Source organism: Arachis hypogaea, chromosome 18 (assembly GCF_003086295.3).
Source record: "Arachis hypogaea cultivar Tifrunner chromosome 18, arahy.Tifrunner.gnm2.J5K5, whole genome shotgun sequence".
Taxonomy (NCBI): domain Eukaryota; kingdom Viridiplantae; phylum Streptophyta; class Magnoliopsida; order Fabales; family Fabaceae; genus Arachis; species Arachis hypogaea.
In genome coordinates this window covers 9,702,065-9,716,905 of record NC_092053.1, presented here as the reverse complement: position 1 = coordinate 9,716,905, position 14,841 = coordinate 9,702,065, and the positions used below count along the sequence as shown (strand labels likewise).

The 14,841-nt window shown below is 39.1% G+C and overlaps 1 non-coding gene across 1 annotated transcript; it reads right to left on the bottom strand.

The window, feature by feature from the left end:
- Positions 1-311: 311 nt before the first annotated feature.
- Positions 312-415, bottom strand: LOC112774411 (small nucleolar RNA R71). Its single transcript, XR_003188903.1, has one exon. It is a non-coding gene; the product is annotated as a small nucleolar RNA R71 (small nucleolar RNA).
- Positions 416-14,841: the final 14,426 nt, after the last annotated feature.

Genomic DNA, 14,841 nt, shown 5'->3' with positions numbered 1-14,841 from the left:
CAATTCCTGCAAGTGGAGCAAACAACTTTGAGCTTAAGCCTCAATTAGTTTCTCTGATGCAGCAGAATTGCAAGTTTCATAGACTTCCATTGGAAGATCCTCATCAGTTTTTAGATGAATTTTTGCAAATCAGTGATACTGTTAAGACCAATGGGGTTAATCCTGAGGTCTACAGACTTATGTTTTTCCCCTTTGCTGTAAGAGACAGAGCTAGAACATGGTTGGACTCACAACTTAAAGATAGCCTGAACTCTTGGGAAAAGTTGGTCAATGCTTTCTTGGCCAAATTATTTCCACCTCAAAAGTTGAGCAAGCTTAGAGTGGAAGTCCAAACCTTCAGACAGAAGGAAGGTGAATCCCTCTATGAAGCTTGGGAAAGATACAAGCAATTGATCAGAAGGTGTCCTTCTGACATATTTTTAGAATGGAGCATCATATGTATATTCTATGATGGTCTGTCTGAATTATCCAAGATGTCATTAGACCACTCTGCTGGAGGATCTCTTCATCTGAAGAAGACGCCTGTAGAAGCCCAGGAACTCATTGAAATGGTTGCAAATAACCAGTTCATGTACACTTCTGAAAGAAATCCTGTGAATAATGGGACAACTCAGAAAAAAGAAGTTCTTGAGATTGATACTCTAAATACCATATTGGCTCAGAACAAAATATTGACTCAGCAAGTCAATATAATTTCTTAGAGTCTGTCTGGAATGCAAGCTGCATCAGGCAGTACTAAGGAAGCTTCCTCTGAAGAAGAAGCCTATGACCCTGAGAACCCTGGAATGGAAGAAGTGAATTACATGGGAGATTTCTATGAAAACACTTACAATCCTTCATGGAGGAATCATCCTAATCTCTAATGGAAGGATCAATAGAAGCCTAATCAAGGCTTCAATAATAATAATGGTAGAAGAAACAGGTTTGGCAATAGCAAACCTTTTCCATCATCTTCTCAGCAACAGACAGAGAATTCTAAGCAGAGCCACTCTGACTTAGCAACTGTAGTCTCTGATATATCTAAAACCACTCTCAGTTTCATGACTGAAGTAAGGTCCTCCATTAGAAATTTGGAGGCACAAGTGGGTCAGCTGAGTAAAAAAGTTACTGAACTCCCTCCTAGTACTCTCCCAAGTAATACAGAAGAGAATCCAAAAAGAGAGTGCAAGGCCATAAATATAACCAACATGGCCAAACCTAGTGAGGAAGAAAAGACAGTGATTTTCAGTGAGGAATACCTCAATGGACATCTACTGGCCTCAAAGGAGTTTCCTAATGAGGAACTAAATGAATCTAAGGCTCATATAGAGACCATAGAGATTCCACTGAACTTCCTATTGCCATTCATGAGCTCTGATGAGTATTCTCCCTCTGAAGAGGATGAAGATATTATTGAAGAGCAAGTTGCTCAATATTTAGGAGCAATCATGAAGCTGAATGCCAAGCTATTTGGTAATGAGACTTGGGAGGATGAACCTCCATTGCTCATTAATGAACTAAATGATCTGGTTCAACTGAATTTACCTCAGAAGAAACAGGATCCTGGAAAGTTCTTAATACCTTGTACCATAGGCACCATGACCTTTAAGAAAGCTCTGTGTGACCTTGGGTCAAGTATAAACCTCATGCCCCTCTCTGTAATGGAGAAATTAGGGATCTTTGAGGTGCAAGCTGCAAGAATCTCACTAGAGATGGCAGACAATTCAAGGAAACAGTCTTATGGACTTGTAGAGGATGTCTTAGTGAAGGTTGAAGGCTTGTACATCCCTGCTAATTTCATAATCCTAGACACTGGGAAGGATGAAGATGAATCCATCATCCTTGGAAGACCCTTCCTAACCACAGCAAGAGCTGTGATTGATGTGGATAGAGGAGAGCTAGTCCTTCAATTGAATGAGGACTACCTTGTGTTTAAGGCTCAATGATCTTCTTCTGTAACCATGGAGAGGAAGCATGAAAAGCTTCTCTCAGTACAGAGTCAAACAGAGTCCTCACACTCAACTTCTAAGTTTGGTGTTGGGAGGCCAACACCATTAAACTCTAATTCTCTGTGAAGCTCTAAGAGCTTCACTATCAAGCTATTGACATTAAAGAAGTACTTGTTGGGAGGCAACCCAATGTTATTTAATTATATTTATCTATTTTCCATTGTTATTTTATGTTTTTTTTAGGTTGATGATCATGTGAAGTCACAAAAACAAATCAAAAATCAAAAATAGAATGAAAAATAACATTAAAAATAGCACACCCTGGAGGACAAGCTTACTGGCGTTTAAATGCTAGTAAGGGTAGCAGAATGGGCATTTAACACCCAGCCTGGCAGCATTCTGGGTGTTAAACGCCAGAATGGGCAGCACTCTGGGCGTTTAATGCCAGAAAGGGTTGTCTGGCACAGGCTGGCGTTAAACGCTAGAAATGGGCATCTGGCTGGCGTTTAACGCCAGAAATGGGCAGCAGAGTGGCGTTTAACGCCAGGAAAGGTAGCAGAGCTGGCGTTAAACGCCAGGATTGGCACAGAATGGGCGTTTGAACGCCAGGATGGTGCAAGGACTCAAATTCCTTGACACCTCAGGATCTGTGGACCCCACAGGATTTCCACCTACCCCACTTCTTCTTCTCTCCTCTTCACACCTTTCCATAACACTCTTCCCCAAACACCATTGACCAATCACCTCAATACCTCTTTCCCAAATATCCTTCACCTATCAAATCCTACCCTCTTCCCCACAACCTCTTCACCACTCACATCCATCCATCATTAAACCCCACCTACCTCACCATTCAAATTCAAACCATTTCCCTCCCAAACCCACCCACACATGGCCAAATACCCTCTCTCCCTTACCCTATAAATACCCCTTCTTACCACCTCCATCTTCACACAACATACACAATACTACCCCCCTTGGCCAAACCCTCTACACTACTCCATCTCCTCCAATTCTTCTTCTTCTACCCCTTTCTTTCTTCTTTTGCTCGAGGACGAGCAAGTCTTCTAAGTTTGGTGTGGGAAAAGTTAAAGCTTTTTGTTTTTTTCCATAACCATCAATGGCACCTAAAGCCGGAGAAACCTCTAGAAAGAGGAAAGGGAAGGTAATTGCTTCCACCTCCGAGTCATGGGATATGGAGAGATTCATCTCAAAGGTCCATCAAGACCACTTCTATAAAGTTGTGGCCAAGAAAAAGGTGATCCCTGAGGTCCCCTTTAAGCTTAAAAAGAGTGAATATCCGGAGATCCGACATGAAATGCGAAGAAGAGGTTGGGAAATTCTCACTAACCCCATTTAACAAGTCGGGATCTTAATGGTTCAAGAGTTCTATGCCAATGCATGGATCACTAAGAGCCATGACCAAAGTGTGAACCCGAACCCAAAGAATTGTCTCACAATGGTTTGGGAAAACTACTTGAATTTTAGTCCGGAAAATGTGAGGTTAGCATTCAACTTGCCAATGATGCAAGGAGATCATCACCCTTTCACTAGAAGGGTCAACTTTGATCAAAGATTTGACCAAGTCCTTAGGGACATTTGTGTGGAAGGCGCTCAATGGAAGAGAGATTCAAGAGGCAAGCCGGTTCAACTAAGAAGGCTTGACTTCAAACCCGTGGCTAGAGGATGGTTGAAGTTCATCCAACGCTCTATAATTCCTACTAGCAACCGGTCTAAAGTTACAATAGACCGGGCCATCATGATCCATAGTATCATGAGTGGAGAGAAAGTAGAAGTTCATGAGATCATATCCCTAGAACTCTACAAGGTGGTGGACAAGTCTTCCACTTTGGCAAGGTTAGTCTTCCCTCATCTCATTTGTCACCTATGCAATTTAGTTGGAGTTGTCATATAGGAAGACACCCTCATTGAAGAGGACAAGCCCATTACTAAGAAAAGGATGGAGCAAACAAGAGAGCCCACTCATGGACCTCAACAAGAGCATGAGGAAATTCCTCATTATGAAATTCCTGAGATGCCTCAAGGGATGCACTTTCCTCCACAAAATTATTGGGAGCAAATCAACACCTCCCTAGGAGAATTGAGTTCCAACATGGGACAACTAAGGATGGAGCACCAAGAGCATTCCATCCTCCTCCATGAAATTAGAGAAGACCAAAGAGCCATGAGGGAGGAGCAACAAAGGCAAGGAAGAGACATTAAGGAGCTAAAGCACTCTATAAGATCTTCAAGAGGAAGAACAAGCCGCCATCACTAAGGTGGACCCGTTCTTTAATTTTCTTGTTCTTTATTTTCTGTTTTTCGTTTTCTATGCCTTATATTTTATCTATGTCTTTGTCTTTATTACATGATCATTAGTGTCTAATGTCTATGTCTTAAAGTTATGAATGTCCTATGAATCCATCACCTTTCTTAAATGAAAAATGTTTTTAATTGCAAAAGAATAAGAAGTACATGGTTTCGAATTCTATCTTGAAATTAGTTTAATTATTTTGATGTGGTGGCAATACCTTTTATTTTCTAAATGAATGCTTGAACAGTGCATATTTTTGAATTTGTTGTTTATGAATGTTAAAATTGTTGGCTCTTGAAAGAATGATGAAAAAGGAGAAATATTATTGATAATCTAAAAAATCATAAAATTGATTCTTGAAGCAAGAAAAAGCAGTGAAAAGCTTGCGAAAAAAAAAAGAGAAAGAAAAAATGGCGAAAAAAAAAGAAAAGAAAAAGCAAGCAGAAAAAGCCAATGGTCTTTTAAACCAAAAGGCAAGGGTAAAATAAAAAGGATCCAAGGATTTGAGCATTAATGGATAGGAGGGCCCAAAGGAATAAAATCCTGGCCTGAGCGGCTAAACCAAGCTGTCCCTAACCATGTGCTTGTGGCATGAAGGTGTCAAGTGAAAAGCTTGAGACTGAGCGGTTAAAGTCGTGGTCCAAAGCAAAAAGAGTGTGCTTAAGAGCCCTGGACACCTCTAATTGGGAACTTTAGCAAAGCTGAGTCACAATCTAAAAAAGTTCACCCAATTATGTGTCTGTGGCATTTATGTATCCGGTGGTAATACTGGAAAACAAAATGCTTAGGGTCACGGTCAAGACTCATAAAGTAGCTGTGTTCAAGAATCAACATACTGAAATAGGAGAATCAATAACACTATCTGAATTCTAAGTTCCTATAGATGCCAATCATTCTGAACTTCAAAGGATAAAGTGAGATGCCAAAACTGTTCAGAAGCAAAAAGGCTACAAGTCCCGCTCATCTAATTGGAACTAAGTTCATTGATAAGTTTGGAATTCATTGTATATTCTCTTCTTTTTATCCTATTTTATTTTTAGTTGCTTGGGGACAAGCAACAATCTAAGTTTGGTATTGTGATGAGCGGATAATTTATACCCTTTTTGGCATTGTTTTTACATAGTTTTTAGTATGTTTTAGTTACTTTTTATTATATTTTTAATAGTTTTTATTCAAAAATAACATTTCTGGACTTTACTATGATTTCGTGTATTTTTCTGTGATTTCAGGCATTTTCTGACTGAAATTGAGGGACCTGAACAAAATCTGATTCAGAGGCTGAAAAAGGACTGCAGATGCTGTTGGATTCTGACCTCCCTGCACTCGAAGTGAATTTTATGGAGCTACAGAATCCCAATTGGTGCTCTCTTAATTGCGTTGAAAAGTAGACATCCTGGGCTTTCCAGCAATATATAATAGTTCATACTTTGCCTGAGATTTGATGGCTCAAACTGGCATTCAAAGTCAGCCTAAAATATCTTGGCGTAAAACGCCCAAACTGGCACCAGAATTGGAGTTAAACGCCTAAACTGGCACCAAAGCTGGCGTTTAACTCCAGAAAAAGCCTAAGCACGAAAAAGCTTTAATGCTCAGCCCAAGCACACACCAAGTGGGCCCCGAAAGTGGATTTCTGCACTATCTGCACTCAGTTACTCATTTTCTGAAAACCCTAGGTTACTAGTTTAGTATAAAAAATACTTTTAGAGATTTATTTTACATCGAGAGAATATCTTTTGATCATTGTACACGTCTGGAGGCTGGCCTCATGGCCATGCCTAGACCTTTCACTTATGTATTTTCAACGGTGGAGTTTCTACATCCCATAGATTAAGGTGTGGAGCTCTGCTGTTCTTCATGAATTAATGCAATTACTACTATTTTTCTATTCAATTCACGCCTACTTCTTCTCTAAGATATACTCTCGTACTTAATTCAGTTAAGTCAGAATGAAGGGGTGACCCGTGACAATCACCTAATCTTCGTTACTCGCTTAGCCAAGATCGCGAGCCTGACAACCACAAAGCGGTCTACATGATGTTCAACGTAGTCATTGGACGACAGCTGGAGTATATTCTCTTGGGTTTCTAATCAAGGACTCACGTCTTCTCTCCTGACAACAGAGCAGCTGAATCTGAGATTAACCTTTGTGGTATAGGCTAGAACCATTGGCAGCATTCCTGGGATCCGGAAAGTCTAAACCTTGTCTGTGGTATTTCGAGTAGGATCCAGGATCCGAAAAGTCTAAACCTTGTCTGTGGTATTCCGAGTAGGATCTGGGAAGGGATGACTATGATGAGCTTCAAACCTGCGAATGTGGGGTGCAAGTGACAGTGCGCAAAAGGACAATGGTCCTATTCCGACGCTAGCAGAAACCGACAGATGATTAGCCCTGCGGTGACAGCACAGATGGATTTGTTTTCATCCGAGAGGATCATACAGCTTGCCATGGAAGGAGGTAACACATGGTTGGAAGAAGGCAGTAGGAAAGCAGAAGTTCAGAAGCAACAACGCATCTCCAGACGCTTATTTGAAATTTCCACCAATGAATTACATAAGTATCTCTATCTTATTTTCTGTTTTATTTATATTTTAATTATCAAAACATCATAACCAATTGAATTTGCCTGACTGAGATTTACAAGGATGACCATAACTTGCTTCAAGCCGAGAATCTCCGTGGGATTGACCCTTACTCACGTAAGTTATTACTTGGATGACCCTGTGCACTTGCTGGTTAGTTGTGCGGAGTTGTGAAAAAGAGTTGAGATTACGATCGTGCGTACCAAGTTGTTGGCGCAGTCGAGATCACAATTTTGTGCACCACTATACAATAAGTATCAAAGGCTTGGGAAGTAAATTCACCAGCAATATCAAGGTGAATTGCTTTCATTGGATTTTCTGGAAACTGTGCTTTTAATCAAATAGTTTGAGCAAGTAATCTCGCAAACGCCAGGTTGCGAGAAGACAATAAGCACACATGTAACCATCTCGAAGATGCATCTATTAGGACCATAAAATATCTAAAAGATCCATATGGTGAATGAATAGGTTCACATATATCACCTTGAATCCTTTCTAGGAATTTAGGGGACTCAAATCCAATCTTTACTGGTGATGGCCTTAAAATCAGCTTTCTTTGAGAACATGCAGCACAACAAAATTCACTAGATTTAAGAATCATTTGGTTCTTTAGTGAATGTCCATGAGAGTTTTTGATAATTCTCCGCATCATGGTTATTCCCAGATGACTCAATCGATCATGCCAAGTTATGAATTCATTTGGGCTAGTAAACTTCTGGTTTACAATGGTATGTGATTCAATTGCACTAATCTTGGTATAATATAACCCAGATGAAAGTGATGGTAACTTTTCTAATATAACATTTTTATTTAAATCATGAGTTGTGATACATAAGTACTCATGATTTTCCTCATTCATTGTTTCAATAAGATATCCATTTCGCTGAATATCTTTGAAACTCAATAAGTTCCTTAGAGATTTAGTAGACAATAGTGCATTATTTATTATGAATTTTGTTCCTCCAAGAAACAAATTATAGCTCTTCCGGAGCCTTCTATCACATTACTTGAGTCAATAATAGTATTAACATATTCTTCTTTTGGCACAAGATGAGTAAAATATATATTAGTTTTGAGAATAGTATGCGAACTTGCACTATCCGCAAGACAAACATCTTCACTATATGTCCTTGCCATTTTCTTCAAAGACAAATAATAATAACAAAATGACTAGAAGTATATGCACAGTAAAATTATTTTCTTGATTGTTTTTCTAAGAAATACTATACATAGTATCATATACTAAAAATTTTATTATTATTATTATTATTTTAAAACTGGGCACATTTAGTAATTTTGAAATTCGTAAATATTTTATTAAACATTATTTATATACATCCAGGGACGGATGTATGTATATGAGTGTGGGGGCAATCGCTCCCACTACGATTTGAAATTTTTTTGAGTAGTATATGATAATAATATTTATTTGCCCCACTAAATTATTAAATTTGACCCCACAATAATTTTTTACTCAATTTTTGGTACTTCATAGTCAATTTAAAAATTTCATATTAGATGTCATTAGAATGATCAATTCTCAATTTAAATAAAATTTGTGTTTTTTCTTAGAAATCAACTCGAAAGAGTGTTATTTATCTTTTTTTATATTAGTTTTAATTTTTTTTTCTGTAACAACTACATTAATTCAAAGAACTTTTTTAACTATGAATCTCAATAAGAATTGACTTCTAATTGTATAAGAAGTAAATTTCTAAATAAGTATTTACTTATATATATGTAAAAGAAATACTACACATCCAAGTCTTTTTATGAACTAAGTCTAACCAAGTTAAACAATAAAACTTAAAATAATATTCATAACTGATTTTTATTGTCTTAGACAAAATTGATTGGACTTGGTTAACAAAAAAATATGAATATGTAGCATTATCCTATATAAAAAGACAGATATTTATAAGGGTAAAGTGTATTTTTTGTCCCCGAAGTTTGGCAAAAGTTTTAAAAATATCCCTAAATTTTATTTTGTTTCAATTTTGTCCCAAAAGTTTTCGATTTGCATCAAATATATCCTTGGAGGCTAAATTTTCAAAAAAGTTAAGACCAATATAACAATAATGTATGAAAATTATGCTTGATTTGCTTGTGTTGAGTGGTTGTTCTTATGTTAAATTGAAACAAAATAAAATTTAGGGATATTTTTGAAATTTTTGTCAAACTTTAAGGACAAAAAATATACTTTACCCTATTTATAAATGATTATTTTAATGTTTTAATTTGTAAAATTAGATATTATAAAAACTAATCATGTTATATTTACATCGAAAATAACTACCTGTATATATATTGAAATAAAAAATACACATTAAAAATAAATTAAACAATACATATATTTATATACGAATACATAATAATTAATAAATAATTTGATAACTAATTTTTATGTATATATAATATTTTTATTATAAAAATTATTATTATATTATATATATATATATATTTGCCCCCACTATCAAAATTTTCTGGATCCGTCACTGAATACATCATACTTAAAATTCAGTTGCATAGAAAATAAAACTTAACAAAAAATTTATTATTTATTTACATGAATACTTAACAATCTCACATATTAAACTATTTCATCATTGATCAAATGACCAATATTTCCTTTAGGATTCTCAAAGAAATCAGATACATCATAATGAGTAGTGGAATTTTCAGCATCATTTGAAACGAAATTCGTCTCATTTTCTTTGTCGTCTTTTTTCAAAGATGCTTGATAAAGATCGACTAGGTGCCTTGTGGTACGACAGGTACGCGACCAATGGCCCTTTTCACCACAACGGAAATATTGATCCTCTGTTGATTTATTTTGTCTTTCTTTATCCCACTTCTGGTGAGATCCTTTTTTGTGAATGATAAACCCATATTTCATGATATATATTGTGCTCAATTTAAGTGATTTATTCAACCCTTCACCCACTTATTCATGTAAATTGCATGGTTTTACTTTTTCTTCCTTATTATGTGATATATGTGAAATACATATTTCCTATGCTTTGAAATTAATTATTTTAATCACCCTTTATTATCATTCGATGCCGTGATTTGTGTGTTGAGTAGTTTCAGATCTTCTAAGGCAGGAATGACTTAAAGGATGGAAAGGAAACATATAAAAATGGAAGGAAAGCACAAAATGGAGTTTTTGAAAAAACTGGCAGCGACGCGAACGTATGGACGACACGGTCGCATGCCCAGCGTGAAAAGGCAGCGACGCGAACGCGTGACTGACGCGGACGCGTGCCTTGATCAGAATGCAGATGACACGTACGCGTGACCGAAGCGGACGCGTGACAAGGAAAACTCCAGATGACGCGACCGCATGACCCACGCGGACGCGTGACAGACGCCACGCACCAGAAATTACAGAAAACGCTCCCAGCGATTTCTGATACCCTTTTTGGCCCAGATCTAAGTCCAGATGGCACCGATTAGAGGTTATAAAGTGGGGGAATGCATCCATTCATTAAGAATGTCTTCAATTATTTACTTTTCACAGTTTTAGATGTAGTTTTTAGAGAGAGAGGTTCTCTCCTCTCTCTTAGGTTTTAGGATTAGGATTCCTCTTAAAGGATTTAGAATTTCAACTCTTCATCAGGTTCAATATTTCTTTTACTTTATATTCTCTTTTACTTTTAGATATTTTAATGCTATCTTTTAATTACTTATGTTACTAGATTGGCTTATGAACCATTCATGTTTAGATTTGATTTTCTATTTAATATAATTTGAGGCATTTCAGAATTATGATTGCTTTCCTTCGTTTATATTAATAATTTAGATTTTCTCCTTTTGGCCTTGGTTGATTAATTGGTAACTCTTGAGTTGTCAAACTCATCGTGATTGATAATTGTTATCCTTGCTGATTGATTTAAATCCCTATAACTCTAGTATTTCCTTAGGAATTGACTAGGACTTTAGGTGTTAAATTGATTTACCCACTCGACTTACCTTCATAGTTAGAGGTTGACTTAGTGGAGAGCAAAATATAATTTTCATCACCATTGATAAGGATAACTAGGATAGGACTTCCGAATTTTCATACCTTGCCAAGAGTTTATTTTACAGTTATTTATTTATTTTATTTGTCATTTAAATTATTTGTTCCTTACTTTCAAAACCCCCAATTTACAAAACTTATAACCAATAATAAGAACACCTCCCTGCAGTTCCTTGAGAAGACGACCCGAGGTTTAAATACTTCGGTTATCAATTTATTTAGGGGTTTGTTACTTATGACAACCAAAACGTTTGTAAGAAAGGACTTTTGTTGGTTTAGAAACTATACTTGCAACGGGAACTTATTCTGAATTCTAGACCATGCAAAAGTTCTCTCTTCAAAAATGGCGTCGTTGCCAGGGATCTGCAAATGTGTGCCTTATTATTGGTTATTGTAAATATTTTTCTTTTATTAGTTTATTTGTTTTGTTTTCCCCTTTTTGTTTTTTATTAGCTACTATGAATTCTCACCCCTCTCGCTTTGAGTTTGGTTCTAATATTGTTGAAAGGAGTGGAAGCTATAACAGGAATATGCATCAAGGTCTGAGCGATCAAAGACGGATGGAGCCAAGAGGATCTGATCAACCCTTTAGGCAACAACACCCTCCACAGTATCACAGACAAGGACCACTTTACAATGCATACCAAGCTAATAGATATGGTGGACAACCTTGTAACTACCAACAAGCCCCACCCTGTGCTTATAGACCATCCTCTCAACGCAGATTTGAACCACCACACTCACAAGTTCCTTTTCACCATTCACCACCGTATGATCCTTATTTACCACAATCACAATCCAATTACTCCTAAGAACCACCACATTCTTATTTTGAACCCTTTCCCCCAACCAATGAAACCTCACACCCACCCCAACCTCCAGTAAATGACAAACTTCGTGTTCTTCTTCAAGGGCAAGCAAAGATAGAAAAGGGCGTACTGGAACTCACTACTGCCGTAACTAAGGTAGTAAATTTAATAGCTTCCCGACATCTGAGAACTCAATGTACTCCCATGGCTGCATGTGGGGAATCAAAAGAAAAGCGTAGCATGAAGGAGACACTAGAGACCTCGGTGGACAATGAGGAGCATGGTTTTGTACTGGAACGAGTAGAGGAAGCCATGATAGTTGTAGAGGAGGAAGTGGTTGAAGATTTAGGAGATGCTGAACCTCCATGGGAATCAAGAACCGTAAAGGATTCCACTGAGAAGTCCGAAATTGATGCCAAGGAGGACAGTGCACAACCTCCACAGCATATGCCTTGTGAAGAATTGGACGGAACAGACCAAGAAGTTGATTCCATGGGCAGTGACGATCTTGAATCAAGCTTTCCTAGTCACGAACTCACATCCGCAACTGAATTCCTTGAGCTTGAAGAACCTTATCCAAGTGAATACGAAGATGATGTCGAGGTAGATTTCTCTCAACCTCCAACGTATGACTTAAGTGATGAGAAAGAGATAGAAGACTTTGATCAAGACGCAGTTGCAGCTGAAGAATTTTACAAAGAAGTGGAGGAATTCACAGAAGATTACAAGGGAGTAGAATTTACAGAACCACTGGAAACACCTATCCCAAGGCCATTACCACCTAATACAAGCTTCAAGTGGGTACAATTATTAACCTTTATCTTTACTTTTCCACTTGAATATGGTTTGCTTGAAACAGATGGCCAGCTTAGAGCTCTCTGCGGCTTTAAGAATAAGAGGGAAATGGCTCGCACTCGGAGCTGGTGTACAAGATTCAATAAGGTTCCACGCTTCAATTCGAAGTGCAAGGATTGGTATCAAGTTCAATTGAATGGGTCACGGAAGACGTTTGGTCATCTTGGTGAGAATACAAATTCTAAACCGCCCGGATGGAAGCATATAGATCAAGACAAAGGCGGATTTAAAAGCAAAGTTTGGGATCTTGGAATCTATTCTGACATTCGTCACCCCGGGAGCCTGAGAATCTGTTTAAAGCTGCTCAAAGGCTTCACATGCCTAGTTTGGGACCCCAGAGGCTGTTGGCATTCCAAACGTTGGTGGAGATTTCTGGATGAATTTAAGCATAAGCCACCATAACAGGAAGCTCATCCAATGTCCAACTTAAGGACTTTAACTAAAAGTGCTAGGTGGGAGACAACCCACCATGGTATGGCCATTTCTTTTTCAATTTTATTTTGTATTGTTTGATTTTATGTTATATTATTTTTTTGAACCTGGATGTTATTCATAGCATTTGCATTAGCATTGCATACTGCATAATTGCATACTTGCATATAAAAAAAAGGGGGGGGGAAGGCGTGCGACGTGACCGCATTGCTAACGCGTTCGCGTCAGTTGCGAAAACCACCTCCCACACGTCCGCGTCAACCACGCGAATGCGTGCTCTGGAAATCGGCGTAAAAATCCAACGCCCAGAAATCTGGGCTGGAATCGTGCGGCTGGTGTGCGTTTAGCACAACACGGCTCACGCGTTCGCGTCCATCACGCGAACGCGTCATTTGCACAATACTCATCCCACGCGAAAGCGTGAGCGGCACGTCCGCATCGCGTGGATTGCACAACACCCTAAATGAAGACAGAGAGTTGCGCTGAAACGACGCTGGAATTGTGCGTTTAGCACAATTTCCAGTGATGCAGTCGCGTGCCTCACGCGACCGCGTCATTCATCCTTTTACCCATTCCATGCGATCGCGTCACTCACGCAATCGCGTCAACCCCATTCCACCCTAGCCACGCGACCGCGTGCCCCACGCGTTCGCGTGGATTCAAATTCACTAACCCCAAGTGACGCGAAACCCTACCCGTCACGCCCCCCCTCATTCCCCTTCTTCTTCCTTTCTTCTCTGCAACCCACCACCACTCCCATCCGATCACCTCCGACCGCCACATCACCCTCAACCACCCAGCCACGCGTCATTCATTCTTTTACCCATTCCATACGATCGCGTCAACCACGCGATCGTGTCAACCCCATTCCACCCTAGCCACGCGATTGCGTGACCCACGCGTTCGCGTGGATTAAAATTTATTAACCCCAGTGACGCGAAACCCTAACCCCCCCCGCGTCCCCATTCTCCTTCCCCAACCCCCTCTGCTCTCTCTCCCTCCTCCCTCTGCACCCATCACCACCGCCAACCACCCCTGACCGCCGCACCAGCGCCACCAACCCAGACCCACCGCGACGCCCCCTGCCCTTCTTTCTTCTCCCCTCCTTCTTCCCTCTCTTCTTTCCCTACGCCACTGCCCCCCTCCACCGCGAACCACCACTGTCCGCCCCCAGCACCACCTCCCACCGTCACAACCACCCTTTGCCCCACAACCTTCGAACCCTCCTCCCTTCCCCTCCCTGTACCCCAACCCTAACCCAGCACCATCAAACCATCCCTGCGCCACCAAGGTCCACCGCCGCATTGCCGCTAACACCACCCCACTCCCACCACCTCTCTTAGTTCCATACTTGTGCCTCTAATCACCAGGTTCCGCCGAACGCCACTTTTCTTTCATTCGTAGTTCGTTGCATATTTTTCAGTTTATGTTTAAAATTAGGATAGTTAGAAATGTATGTTGTAGTGGATTCTAGGTGGTTAGATAGTTAGGATGTGGTTAGTGGATTTAGGCCTGCTAATTGCACCGTACTTGTTGCTTGTTTTACATATTCTGCAATTTTGTTCTGCCTGTGATGTTAGTATTGTTCATATGTTGATTCTTACTGCTCATGCTGCTATTGAGACTGCTCTTTCATGTTCATATTATTTATGTCTATTTGCATCTTTATTTTAATTTTTATGAACTGTTCTGCTTGCTGTTTATTACCCGGGAACATCCAATTTTAGCGGAATGCTGCCCAATTTTCTGTAAATTGTTTTGATTTTCATTCATGTTTTGGTTTTGGCAATCTGAATTTGGCATTCCTTAGCTTTTCCCAAACCACTTCATGAATGCACGGGCCAGCATTCTTATTCCTTTAGATTTCTTGGTTTATAAATTGCACTTTTGATGATTCGATTT